Genomic DNA, 12046 nt, shown 5'->3' on the forward strand with positions numbered 1-12046 from the left:
CAGATCTCTTGAACTCCAGACCACTCTGTTTTCACACCATATTCTCATTCCCTGAGGCATGCCATGCGCTTGCGTAACTGAAAATGTTTTCATGCTGTAGGAAAGCTATTTAGCGTGTTGCATTGATCCTTTTCAAACTAAGTGTGTGGAAGAGAACTAATTTTTAATCCATAGCAATTCTTGAAACTAAACACCCTAAGATGAACCTCTTTCCCACCCATTTTATTTCCAATGCTAAAGGGTTGGGCACACCAAGTTAAGAAAAATCCACAGGGTTTAGGAAACCTGCCCACAGGCAGGTAGCTCTTGGTCGGAGTGTAGCGGCTGCAGCGCAGTCCTAAACCGCCTCCCTCTTCTCCAGCTTGCAGCCTTGGGGCCTGAACCTGCGCGTTCTCTGGTTGCTGCGGCAACCCCGAGGCAGGCGTCACCCGTTGCTATGGCGCTCGGCACGCCGCAGCACGGCTGTTCCTGATTGGCTGAGGCGCCCTGGTGAGGCGGAAGAAGACGTGTTGGCATTGGCTCAGCCGGCGCCGGTTGGTGGCCTAAAGGAGGATTTGATTGAAAAACCAACGGTGCAGCTGGTGGTGGTGCCCCCGAGGTTGAGGGGACCAGGAGTGGGCTGCGGGAGGGCGGGACTGGCCCCTGATCCAGAGCAGCGGGTGACAGCAGCCGAGACGATGAGAAGGGCGATTTAGAGATTGGCCTGAAGGAGGAACCCTCCCTCCTGCGCGGTGAGTGGGGCGGGAACGGGCGTTCCTCTGTTCTGGAGCGCAGCTTCGGGCAGGTTCTCCAGGGAGATGCCCGCCGGTCCTTGTGGAGCAGCTCCGAAGCCTCGGGAGTGAGCTTCACTCGACATGAGGCAGGGGCGGAGAGTGCGGGCTGTCGCGGGTAGGTGAGTCACTGTGAACCTGTCTCGTAGCACATAGGCTGGTGTTGGGCGGACGGATGGTGGGAAAGTGCCATCAACGATGTTTGATGGTCCTTTCAGTTCGATGAAGGAAATATTCTGCTTATATGGAGTCTGAGTGTGTCTCTTCCAATTTACTCCTACACCTCCGAAGGCTCATTCATAAAACCCTTTATGGGCGTCGCTTTTCTGCCTTCCCCGTATTTGATGCTGCTCTGACTGCCCCTCTGCTTGTCTGCTCCACGTGGGTGAGCCTGTCCTCTTCCATGCCTTCAGGCACTATATGTCTACTGATGACTGGAAAGCCTCCACCTGCAGCCTAGGCTGCACCACTGAAGCGACAGACCCCAAAATCCAACTGCCAGTTGACTCCACACATGTGCAACCCTAAACGCCATCTTCCCCCTCCCTCCAGACTGCCTTGCCCTTTGATTCCCTATCTTGGGCAGCACCATCTATTCAGTTACCAAAACCACATTCCGGGCAATATCTTAGACACGTACCGCCTCTTCTGCATTTCCATCAATTGTTAAGGCTGTATCTTCTTAATAGCTGTCAAATCACTTCCCATATGATGTCTCCATTCTCACTATATTACAATTTCCACCAGTCCCCTGGTTAAATCCAACATCCACCCAGCTTCTCTGATTCCAGAGTGGCTCTATCTAATCCATTTTCCCTCTATTGTTAGACTGATCTTTCCAAAAAACATGTAAGGGCATTTCACTTCCTGCAAGGATTCCCCCATTATTCTAATCCACACTGTTTAGTTAGGCCTCCCATCAGCTGTTACATCTTGGTCGTTTCCAGAACATGCTGCATTGTCTCCCATGTGTGGTAATTTCACGTGTTGCTCACACTGCCTGCAGTGCCTCCACTTTAGGTACCTTCCCCAAGCCTGCTCTCACTCCCCAATGCCCGATTACTTTTGGGCTTCCTCCTCTAGACTCTCTGTGTGAGGGCAGAGGCCACGTTTGTCTTACCACTTGTTGTATCTATCTCAGTCTCATGCACATAGCAGGGGCCCAACAAATACTGGTTAAATGAATGAATCTCTAAAATGAGAAGTTACTGTTTTTTCATGGCATCCTTATTAGTTCCAGAAAAGTCAGAAATAACTTTTGGCCAATGAAGCTTTTGCTTATAAAAGCTCAATGTTGAATTTACAGGTTTTGCTTTGATTTCTAGACCCTAAGTAGTTGGAAACTATTTCAATTCACAGTCTATATTTTGTGCCATATCATTGTGATGGTAGTCACTATATGCATAAGTTTAAAATGGGAAAAAGAGAGAGTACAGCATAGTTTGCAAGAGATAAGCTTTGGAGTCTGACATACATGGATTTGATTCCTGGCTCCAGCATTTTGTCTCTGTGACCCACAGCAAATTGCTTAGCTTCTAATCAGTTTCTTTATCTGTATAATGGGCTAATAATAGCACCTACCTCATAGGATTGTTTTAAAGACTAAATGTGCATAAACCATATCAAATGCACACTGCTTTATACTTAGTAAATTTTCACATATTTAAAAAATAAAAACGTTCCTATGGATGATTATAGCAGCTTTATTCACAATTGTCAATGCCTGCAAACAACTGAGATGTCCTTCAGTGGGTGAACGGGTAAACTGTGACACATTCAGACAATGGAATATTGTTCAGTGCTGAAAAAAAAAAAAAGAACTATCAAGCCATGAAAAGACATGGAGGAACTTTAAATGCATATTACTAAGTGAAAGAAGGCCATCTCAAAAGGCTACATACTGTATGGTTCTAACCATATGACGTCCTGGAAAGGGCAAAACGATGGAGACAGTAAAAAGATCAGTGGTTGCCAGTTTTAGGGGTAAGGGAGAAATGAATAAGCAGATAACAGAGGATATTTAGGGCAGTGAAAATACCGTATGATGTTGTGTTGATGGATGCATGTCATTATACGTTTGTCCAAATTCAAAGAATGTACGACAACCAAGAGTGAACCCTAAGGTAAACTGTGGACTTTGGGTGATCATGAAGCACCACTGTAGGCTCATCCTTAGTAAAAAATGTACCATTCTGTTGAGTGATGTTGGTAATGGGGGAGGCTATGAAGATGTGGGGGAAGGGGATATGTGGGAAATCTCCATACTTTCCTCTCAAATTGTCATAAACCTAAAACTGCCCTAAAAGAATAAAGCCTTTTTTTTAAAAAAAGAAACACACTAAAGGTTGGAATTGTAAAATCTCCATGGTCAGCTCACAAAAGGTAAAAATCAATCTTTTAATACAGTCGAGTGCAATTTTTAGGACATCATTCTACTACTTGATCACACTGTACTACTTGATCACAAACATTTGTGTATCAACAGCCCCGATACAGTAAGAGACTCATTCATTCAATAAGTATTGGTTGACTATCTGATGGGTCCAGGGCTCCATGCTGGATAAAGGTGGATCAAAAGAAAATACAGCTAGTGAAGTCTGAAAGAAGGGCCTAGAATGTTACTCTGCCTGTTAGGGCCAGTTAAACTTTGAGGCTGAAGTCAGAGGGAACTGAGTTGAGCACTTGGATAGGTGGAGAGGACCTAGAGGGGCTTTCGATGGTCAACAACCATTTATTGAGCTCCTGGGCATTCAGCAGTGAACAAAGTCACTGTTCCCTTAGAACTTACGTTCCCAGGGGTAGTAGCGCAGAGTCCTTAGGACACAGACTCTCCAGCCAGATTGCTTGGGTTCAAATCCCAGCTCCCAAGTACTGGATATGGGCCCTCTTGCAAGTTACTTCATCTTTGCCCCTCAGTTTCCTCATCTGTAAAGTGGAATTCTTGTGAGTATTACATGAATCAATGTAGAAATCTTAGAACTGTGGTGGGCATATTGGAAGGGCCATGTAAATGTTAGCTATTCGTATTGTGTTCTACTTGGGGGAGAGAGACAAGTAAATAGATAAAAATAAAGCAAGATGGGGGTAGAAAGTGTCAACCTGGGGACAGGGTGTGTGGCATGTTTTCGGAAATGAGTCTTACATTTTTGAAAGAGTTGGTCTTCCATAGGAAAGTGAACTTTAAGTACATTCATGTATATGCCTGACATTCATGATGATAAAAAACATGAAAGTGAGCACTGAATAAAACAGATCATTTCTCATTTGGTAAAATAATTACTCATCCTTATCTAGAGGTCACATTTCCCCTCATCTCAGCTGAAATCTGCATAGTCATAATAAAGCTCATGCACTCGAGTCTGTGGAGTTGGCGTCAACTCAGAGCTTATTAAGTCTTAGATTAGGAATCGTATACTTGACATGGGTTCTAGCTTCACAACCCTCCGCTGAGTCAAAGTGACAGAATGACAATCAACTGGCTCATATCTAGAAAAGAGACTAAAGAACCCTCCTATAAGAATTAAAATAAAAACTAGAGGCAGAGTGGATAAAGCACAGCAGCCGTGACATTGACCCCGGGCCATCAGCAAAAAGTTACACAGTATTTAGTGTATTTTACATAAAAGAGAAGTGTTAATCAATTTCAGAAAACCATGGATGACGTAATATGTGATTATTAAAGGGGTAAACATTTATCTAGAAAATTCATTTAGGTGACTAGAGAGCTGGATAAATGCCACCAATATATGAGAGTTAATAGAGCATTAGATTAACAGGGAGGGCTTCGCCTGGCTATAAGTCCCTGCTCTGCCACTTACCAGCTGTGTGACCTTGACAAATTACTTAGCTTCTCTGAGCCTCAGTTCCCTCATCTCTGAAACGGGGACAGTAATGGTAGCTGCCTTATAGATTTGTTAGGAGAATTGAATGAATGTATGGAAAGCACTGAGAACGACACTGGCACAGGTAAGCACCGTGTAAATGTCTGCCTTTATTGTTGTGATTGTTACTAGATATGAGATCTCGGCCAAGTTCCTTAACTTTTCTGTGCCTCAGTCTCTTCATTTGTGAGTTGGAGATACATCACTACCCACCTTATAGGATTGTTCTGAGGATTAAACAAATACATCAAAGTACTTATAAAAGTAAGCCCTAGAGGCCTGCCGCGTGGCCGAGTGGTTAAGTTTGTGTGTTCTGCTTCAGCCGCCTGGCGTTGGCTGGTTTGGATCCTGGGTCTGGGCCTACACACTGCTCATCAAGCCACACTGTGGCAGCATCCTACATAGAAGAACTAGAAGGACTTGCAACTAGGATATGCACTATATACTGGGGGCTTTGGGGGGAAAAAAAAAAGAGAGAGAGAGGAAGATTGGCAACAGATGTTAGCTCAGGGCCAATCTTCCTCAAAACAAAACAAAACAAAAGTAAGCCCTAAATAATACTAGTTTTAAAAACATTAAAATGAAAACTTTTTGTGACAGTGAAAATAAAACTTTTTTTTTCATTTTATGTCTAGTATTTGTCATCAGTGACTCAAAGTCAGTGAATACAGACAAATGATCTAAAATGAGCATGACAAGCCTGCAAATTGAAGTAATAACAATATTACCAATGATAATATTTGTATGTACAGCTATCATAGACACAAGAACATATTTCTGAAGCTATTGACAGTTTGAAAAGGGTTTCACTTTATTTATTTGCAACTACCATCTTGTAATGAGGATATTGTTATTTTTATTTTTCGGTAAATGAGGAAACTAATAATCAGAGAGGTCCAGGGACTTTCCGAGGTCACTCAGTGGGCAAGTGGACACTAGCTTTCCTCCGCCACTGTTGCTCCTTTTGACCACATCCCCGTGGTGTGACCAAAAGATTTCACATTCCCAAAGCTGCAAACTCTCATCAGTGGAGACCACGGCATTCACATAATGTGCATGTGGATGTCACACTTGACCTAACTGTGAATACGCATCTTTCCTTTAGAAAATTTTATTGTCCTGTTTATGTATACTTGAGGTCGTCCATATTTAACATGAATGTCTTATTTACTTTGTGGCTCCTTATGTTTATAAAGAGATTTTTGTCAAACCAACATTCTGTAATAGCTGGATACTGCTCAGCTGGGACTAACTTCTCATTTGCTGATAGTTTTTTCCATATCTTTATTCTCCATATCAAAACAACGATACCCCAGTTATACTTGGAGCTTCCCAGTCATGTTTCTCTTGGGATGTGTTCATTCATTCATTCATTCAGCAGTCATTTATTGAATACTTCTTTTGTGTTAAACTAGCAATACTGTGCTAGATACTGGGATGAGCAAACTGGCTGTCATCCCTGTCTCTGACTAGTTTACAGTAAATTAAAGGAGACAGACGTGTATTTATTGAATTATTACCTGAATCTGCTTTTTTATTAAGAGCTGCAAGGCAGTGCCTGGTGGAGTTATGACGCCATCAAGGAAGTTGGCAAAATTTTTTTTAAAGAATGGATACTTGAGTTGAGACATGATAGATGAGCCTTCTAGGCCTTTCCATACCAATCTGGCCCCTAAGTCCAGGAGTAAAGTTGCTGGGATGTCCAGGAGAAACAGGTCTGGGGCAGGTATTCAGGGGCCAGATGTGAGTGGAGCTGTCTGGGGGCAGGTGGGGGCAGAGACGTTATCTGGTGGAACACCACAGGCCTTGTTAGTTTTGTTTTTATCCTAAGATAAATGAGAAGCCTATAAAGGCTTAATTGGTCAGATTTGTCCCATACAAAGGGTGCTTTTGTTGCTGTGTGGAGAACAGATTTCTTGTTGTTGGGAGCTGGGAGACATTGGAAGTTGAGGGACCACTTAGGAAGTGACTCCTGTAGTTCAGATGAGCAATGATGTAGACCAGGGTGTTGGCAGTGAGAGGTGAACAGACAGGAACCACATTGAGTAGGAAAACAATCAGGATTTAGTAAACAAATGGCTAAGGGGGTGACAAAGAGGAAGCCGTCATTGTTCTGAGGTTCAAGCCCAACAGCCGCACTTTCTTTGAGACTGACTACTTTGTTCCATAAGTTGGCTGTAGTCTTGGAGGCCACCACTCATTCATCTACCCATCACTCACTGCTCTCCACATTCCTCAGCTCCAGCTCAACTCATCTCCTCACCACTTCCCAAAGCCACTCTCCGGATCTTGGCTTCATCCCTTTGTTCATTCCCCTGGAATATTCTTCACCCACCTGCCTGTTCTTCAAGTGCCCACTTCACAAAGCTTTCCAGTGCTCTTCAGCCCACAGTGATTTTCCTTCCCCTGAATTCATTCAGTTTATAATTTCCTTTGGAAATTAATTTTCTCTGCTTTTTGACATTTCTAGTGTTCTTATTTAGTCCCTTGTATTAGGCTGAAACATAAGAAATTGTCCTTTTTTTTAAAGGCCTAATATCAAGTTTCATATTGTTTAACCTACAGATTTATGATTTCCTACACACACTGAGTTGTGAAGAGATTGTTTTGGCAGTCCCCAGTAGTGTCTTGTGCACAGTTAGAACATTGTAAATAATAAAATGCACTTAAAATGAAATATTATTCAATGAAATTTAATTTTATTTCATGGCTCAGAAAGTACTTCTAGTTTCTTGCGTGCCACCAATTGTCGTGAACATCAGTGTGTTTACCCAGCGTTCTCTTCCTCCTTAGAAGGTCTAGGGGGTTGGGCTGAATCCTTATTCACTTATAACCACTGTGACTCACTTATTATCATGACTTATTCCCATGATGGTTAACTTTTTGGGGAACATGCTTTAGACCATGTCTTATTCAGTGCAGTATCCTCGGTGCCTAGTATATACGAAGGGATCAATAATTATTTCTTAAAGGAATGGGTGAATAACGTTGTCACCTTTCTCTCTCACACAGGAACAGGAAATAGAATGCAATCTTGCTAAGTTTGGGGTCAATGAGAAAAGAGAAATTTAGTGTGCTACTTTAGTTATTTTCATTGACTGGTTAATATAAATTCTTCCTTCACATCGTCTGGCTCTTTTTTCCTTTTTCAATATCCCTACTTAATATATGGGTCTCAGGTTCACTTGTTCTAACACAGTCATGTTATAAACTATGTCCCGAGTAGGCTAGGGTTAGCAGCCGGGTAAGACACCGACACAGACATATCACAAATATCATTATGCAGTGGCAGTTGAGGTGATCCATGGAGTCTACATTCATATTTGCAAGTATTTCCCTTTATCATGAAAAATGTGAATTTGAATGGGAATAAAGGTTGAAAATAAGAATATTCTCATGGTATCTGTTGCCACATATTCTAGTTGATTTTGGAGCAGCACTCTCTGACCAACTTGGGTTACTATCAGCCAGAGGAAAATGAGGCAAACTCTTAAAGGAGTGTCTACCATATAGCAGATGGTCAATAAGTGTTTGGGGAAATGAGTGGGAGACTGTCAGAATACTGTTAGCGTTTTTTATTCCTTTTACTCTCAAGTGCCTGTTTAAATATAAAATAGAGAATTGTTAAGAGTATAAACTATTTGCACAAGGAAGTTGTCCAGTCTACTGACTCAGGAGCAGGGCCATGAGAATACTTGCCCTTAGCTGGCAACACACTCCTGCCAATGGAGGTTCTATAGCAACTGTGTCTTTGTTTTCCACCTTATGATGACATTAAAATACACCACCTACCTATTTCACATGAGTGGACCAGGATGAATGAATGGATGTTTATGAGAACTCCGGGGTCCAGGAGGTGAAGTTATGCAAGCATTGATTGTTATTATTTCACCCTCGCCCTTGGCTAAAGGCTAATGTCAACAAATTCTCTCTTTCCCATCTACCCCAGAGTTTGCCATTGAGATCGAAACCCTGAAAATGAGTGGGCTCTGTTCTTCTTCTACTCCTAAAGGTGCTGTGTGGCCTTGGACACATTTGACCCCTCTGGGCCTCAGTTTCCTCATGCGTTAAATGAAGGACGCCAAATCATAGTCTGCACCTGATGACCTGTAGATCTGTTTTGTGTGTCCTGTGCAGGTGTTTTGTTTTGTTTTGCTTTATTTTTAATGTGATTTTGAATCCCTTTAGAGAAGATGTGCCGCCTTAGGTTTGACTGAAGCCTTGCCACTCTCTATCATCTACCCTACACCTGTCATTCATTTACATTCTGGTCCTGGGCCTGGAAGGTGCTAGACCCTTGATGCTGGATGTTCTCTAAAGTTCTTTCTTGTAATGACTGTCTCTGTTCTTCTAGTCCTAGCATATTTCCCATTGAAGAACAATAACAATGTGATATAAGGGATAGAATCACATCTACGGTTTAGAGGACCAGACTCCCTTTTGAGCTGTGATAGGTCTAAGCAAATCATGTGTCTTACAGGAGTTCCTAGACTTTTTGGTCACTTTACCTTTTTTTTTTTTTTTTTTTTTTTGCTGAGGAAGATTAGCTCTGAGCTAACATCAGTTGCCAATCTTCCTCTTGTTCTGCTTGAGGAAGATTAGCCCTGAGCTAACATCTGTGCCAGGCTTACTCCACTTTATATGTGGGTTGCTCCCATAGCATGGCTGATCAGTGGTATAGGTTTTCGCCCAGGATCCAGACCCATGAACCTGGGCCACTGAAGCCAAGCAGGCCAAACTTCACCACTATGCCATGGAGCCAGCCCCTGATCACTTTACTTTTAAAATGTGTCTGTGTGTGTCTTTTATTTTCCAGTAATTTGTCCAGTTTAACTTGACACTTCCTGTGCAGGATGTATAGTTTTCTAAGACACAACTAATTTGAAAAAACCAATCACTGTATCTGTGAGTTTAAGTGCAATTATTGTTTGTAAAAAGAAACCCTTTCTCTATTCTCAAAGCACTTTACTTAAATAAACTAAAGTGGCCAATGCATTTTTAAGTGTTTATTTTGAAATAATTTTAGACTTATATATAAGCTGCAAAAATAGCACAGTGAGTTCCCATATTCCGTCCGCTCCACTTCCCCTAATGTTAGCATCTTGCATCACCAAGGTACAGTTATCATGGTTAAAAAATTAATGTTTAACCCATGCATTTTAACCCATTTTTCTTAGTTCTGGTTGCTCCAAGTGAATTATATCTTTTTTTAACCACTTTTTTCAAAGAACCACTATTAAAGGAATTTAGAGAGAAAATATCTACAGTAAAGGGATTGGAGAAATGACTTTTCCTTTTGCATTGTCAGCCAGTTCTGAGGCTGAAAGTTCTCTAAGCTTCTGTAATGCTGACTTGAACACAGCCAGAACTGAAACTTGTCAGCTAATATGGAGGTTAACCATAATTCATCAAAGGAAGGAAGGACTCCTGTTGTCGGTACAAGGAAGTTCTAACTTCTTTTTGTGGTAGGGTTCATAGCAGTTTATTTTAGTGCTTTTTCAAATTAATAAACCTGGTGTGGCCATAGTGGTAATTACCTTTGGTCATGCCAAACTCTCTTACTGCGATTACTAAGTGCTTTTTTTTTAACTGTTAGTAAATGTAATAAAAAAAGAGGAATATTTACAAAGATGCAACCTAAGTGATTAGAAGGAAAAAAAAGGAGTTTATGGGGTTTAAAGCTACTTCCCATAATGAATCAAATGACTTTCTGTTTTATCTTTCGTAAACTTGAGGCCATTTAAGGATCTTTTGAGCTGCTAAGGCAACTGTGGAATAAAAAAATTTCTGGGTGGAGAATCTGAAGACCATATCACAAATATTCACCATGTGATTGAGTTAGTGGGTTTATATTGCACAATTTAGATTAATTACAGTCAATTAGGTAATTTTACCATGGCATGGATATCATTCCCTGTCATGTGTGTTTACTCTGCAATTACCAAGAGATCATGAGCAAACGAGGTGTCTGTCTCTGGGGACTTGTTTTAGCATTAACCCAAATTTCAGATGACAATAGAAGAAAGGAATTACTTTTGAGAGTTCCTTTTTTAAAATGGATTTAAAAATTTAACCATGAGTCAACTGTGATCATGCCTGTCCTTGACTAGTGCTGTACACACCAGACCCCTCTGGCTATCCTATCCTGTGAGGTATGCGAAGATCTTTTCTCTCTCATCTGAGACGATCTTTGGGTCCCATGGCTGAGATGTACAAATGAAAGATAGTGAAAGTTTCTTTTTTTAAAGTGACATGCATCTGTGTTTTATATACAGTCTTTCCTTCTGTGCCCACTCCATTTCTTTAAAGAAAAAAATACTCAATTTCAGCTTTCCCATTTAGAATCAAAGGAAAATCCACGTGAGTATGTGTGTAGCAAGTAGTGTAATCTCTTTGGCCTCATCTCATCTGTAAAATAAATGTTAGAAAATGAGTGGTTTTCTATTTTTGTTCTTAGCGGTGGAACCCTTTTCTCAAATGAAACAGGACGCAGAACCCCAGAGAAGTAGGGTGGCTTGGATTTAAGTGGGGAGCCCAGGTTCAGCCCGGGCTGGTACTTGTCTCAGCCTCTCCCAGCTCACTCTCACCCTCTCCTGGTTGTCCGGGAATTGACAACTACTGGGTTAGTCCCTCAGACTCTGTACTCAGAGGAGTGGTTCTCTGACGATCACCTAGAGTTGCCGTGAAAAGAATATTGTTATTTGAAAGTAGACACTTCAATTATTTAGGCTAGTGCTATTCGGATGGTCTTCAGACTGGCATATTACTGGTCCATGAGGAAATAAGTATAAAATCGAGAGTAAGCATTTAGAAATGTTTACAGCAATTCAACATTGCTGAGATATGTGAGCACATGCTCGGTGGACTTATCCTGCTGAACAGGTTGTAGACCGAAAGTATTAGTCCAGAATAGATTGTAAATTTAAAAAAAAAATCTTCATAGATAGCTTGAGAAGCATTGTTCGTGAATACTATCTTATACAGAGCTCTAATTTCCCTCCTAAAGACTGAATCAGTGAGATAATTCTCGAGTGTTTTCATGACAATTATAACATTACAAATGCTCATCAATTGATTTGATTTATAAGGAAACTTTATGAAAGATTTTTGAACTAAAAGAGTAATGAGACGGGTTTTTTTTTTTTTTACATAATTCTTTTATCCATTGTTAAAAAGCAAATAATTCACAAAATTTGGTGAAAAAATACCTGAGCCACTCCTTACAGATTGTGACACAAATATTTTTTGATTCTTATATGGTGCTCACACTGTGCCACGCACTGTTCTAAGTGCTGTGCTGTGGCCTGGGGGTTTGTGGATAAAATGAACACATTCTCTGCCCACATGGGGCTTGTGATCTAGTACAAAGAAACCAGTAAGAGGACAAGAGAATTT

General features: G+C 41.2%; 1 protein-coding gene across 9 annotated transcripts in view; it reads left to right on the forward strand.

Annotated features, from left to right (window-relative positions):
* Nucleotides 1–593: 593 nt before the first annotated feature.
* The window catches only part of NEK10 (NIMA related kinase 10), a 216797-nt gene continuing 205344 nt past the window's right edge, over nt 594–12046 (forward strand). For 8 of the 9 annotated variants that reach the window (XM_046644179.1, XM_046644190.1, XM_046644185.1 and 5 more), the window contains exon 1: nt 594–731. The gene's annotated coding sequence lies outside the window, so the exon portion shown is untranslated. The remainder of the gene's footprint in view (nt 732–12046) is intronic. The other variant, XM_046644204.1, reaches the window with a different exon arrangement.

Source organism: Equus quagga, chromosome 1 (genome assembly GCF_021613505.1).
Source record: "Equus quagga isolate Etosha38 chromosome 1, UCLA_HA_Equagga_1.0, whole genome shotgun sequence".
Taxonomy (NCBI): Eukaryota; Metazoa; Chordata; class Mammalia; order Perissodactyla; family Equidae; genus Equus; species Equus quagga.